The sequence below is a fragment of the Abramis brama genome (genome assembly GCF_963993115.1).
Source record: "Abramis brama genome assembly, chromosome: 20".
Lineage (NCBI taxonomy): Eukaryota > Metazoa > Chordata > Actinopteri > Cypriniformes > Leuciscidae > Abramis > Abramis brama.
Window position 1 is genome coordinate 28,723,235 of NC_139982.1, and position 2,893 is coordinate 28,726,127.

The following is a 2,893-nucleotide window of genomic DNA, read 5'->3' on the forward strand; positions in this document are numbered from 1 at the left end:
GCGGAGTCTTCCCCAGACCCACGCTGAGATTGAGGTGCTGTTGTTTGACGTGGTTGTGTAAGTGAGATATTTAGACCTCTCTCTCTCTTGAGAATGAGGTACAGATGGATGACAGAAAAGAGGTGAAGTGTGTTTATTCGTACGTGCATGTGTTAGCAGGAACTTTTTTGGCATTTTTTCAAATCCAGCTAGAAGCAGCTTCTAAAGATACATTATGGTGATTAGCTGGCCCAAACGAATCTAGATGGTTGATCAGCTTGACTACCAACTGTTTGACCTGGTAGACCACCTTGGACCAGCAACAAACTGTCTAAAATCACAGCTTTTTTATTTTATTTTTTATGTTCTATGAACCAGTTTAACCACTGTAACTAGTATGAATATAGGCAGAGACAGTCCAGGCAGGCAATTTATGGTTATTAGCTTGTCCAGAATGGTCCATCAGTTGGACTACACCTGGTTTCCACCTTTTAGGCCATCTTTGTAGAGATGGTTAGAGCTTGTAGACCACATTGGACTAGCAACAAACCAGTTGTTTTGCCCAAAGTTTTTCAATGATATAGTAAAGATCCAAGCTGATCAACTGGACTAAAATGGTGGACTTTGTTTCACCCTGTAGACCATCTTAAATGAGCAGCTTAGACTTGGTGGACTATTTTGGACTTCCTACAGACCTGCTAAAAACCGGTTTGACCTGGTTTTCATAAGCAAAGATCTGCTGGAAAACAATGTGATGTTTGAAGGACAATGTGTTTAGCCGTTTTCTCCACTAAATGATGGAGAAGAAAAGAATGTTCTAACAAAACAAACCAACGTCTTGGACAAAGAATTTTTTAAAACACGTTTGAGAGACAAGTTTGATCTTACGCTTGTCAAACTGTACCTGTTCTCTGAAGAACTGTAGGAGAACTTTGTGTCTGGAATGCAGGGAAGCATTTCTCTCCCTCTTTTCTCTCTCTGGGACGGAGTTTGATCTAAAATTAGGTTTATTTAAGGGTTTGAGATCTTGGCCAAATGTGCTCTGACATTAATTCGAAACAGCTCAGCCCAGGTGGGAGGAGGAAAAGAGGGGCCCGCGGTCTGTAAATAAGAGCCAGTCCGTTTTTATCATCTTCTCTGTCTTTTGGAAAGTCTTGGATTGAAATTCCTCCCTGCTTGAGCCTAATGCTCCTGCCTGACATCATTAAGGAGGAATGCACACCGTACGCTCTCTGTTTCCCTCCATTTCATGTTTTAATTCCCCTCTTTCCCGAATGCCAATCTAGCCGTGCTTTCATCATGTGAGGAGGGACGTTCAGACATGAGGCGAGTATGAACACCCCCATTCATTGGGCCGAAGCCTGGCACACACTCAGGAAGCTCGGGCTGTTTTTTGGCTTCATTGTACCTGCAGACGCTGTAGCTGTCAAGATTTTCACTGACCTACTTTCTGCCAGTGGTGAATATGAGTTATTAGAGGCGCCCGGGGGGCTGAATTTTTCTCTGGACGTATGCAGGGCTCGCCTTTCTCGTCTCGTGCTCAGCGCCGCCTTTGTCTCTGCAGAGAATGATATAAATCAGCCAACGGCTGTGAGGGAAGAATGAAGCTCTGTGGAGTCTTCGAGGGGGTGTGGAGCAGAGCTGCTGAATCCAGTGGTTTCAGTGTCTGTGGATTAATATCTTCCTGCTGATAGGGGAGCCATGCTTTATCTGAACGTACAGATCCTTCTCAGGTCCGCCACAAATAAATGAGTCCTTCAAGAGGACATTTAGGGATGGTGTCGAACACAGATAAAGCATTGTGCTAGACGAGCAAGGATTTAAAGGGTAGTTCATCCTAAAACTAACATTCTGTCATCATTTATTCACCCTTATGTCATTCCAAACCCATATGAGTTTCTTTCTTCCATAGAACACAAAAAGAGACATTAGGAAGAATGTTCACACTGCTCTTTTTCATACAATCCTTATGGAATCCTTTCCATACATCCTTATCCCGAGGTTACCGTAGTCAGCCGGATCCAGGCCATGTGGTAGACCTGCATCTAGACACGATCACAACGCAGCCCTGAATGGCAGCAGAGACCATGCCAAGATAATCCTTTGTGAAGACTTCGTCGACACTACGCTGAACTGACTTCAGCTGAACTGCTTTACAGATGAATTGAAGTCTGTTTGCATCATTGAATCATTTTCCTGTTGATTTAAAATCTGTATTGTATAAAGCGCCACTAAAACAAAGGTGACTTGACTTGACAATGAAAGTGAATGGGGACATAAAAGTGTCTCTTTTTGTTAATGTTTATTTGCATGACTCCATCAGTGCAGCGCTGGACTTGCTTAGACCTGAAGCTACACATGTTGAATCATTTAAAGTAAATTAAGTCAAAACTGACCCACTGACTAGTTCACTACTTTGCTGGGTGACTAGTAAATGTGAATACGCTTACAAGCAATTATTTGTACACAAAGTACCAGTTAAGCTCAGTAATAAAGACTGTTCCACATAGTATAAAAGCAGATGACCTTCCGGGCTCCTACAGTTTTTCCCAATAAAACACATTAGCATTGCATAACCTGTTCACCTGTTGATATTTATCTTCTCACTTTTTGTCATTCCAGTGCATAATATATCATGGGATCAGTCTCAAGGGAGAGACTTGTCTTGTCTACATGTACATGCCATGACATAAACATGGCCTGTGCAGCATTTCACAGGGGAGGACAGACATTCACACAAAGGTGTCTGTCCTCATGGCTCGGGGGTTAAGCATTGGGGATTAGGATGCTGTTATCAGATTTCACAGAGGAGGCTCAGAGAGCGATCGGACATGTCCAGACATGCAATCGGTGTTCACTACATGTTTCCAGCATGTAAACCTTCATTACATAAGAGGGCCTCATTCTTACAGAG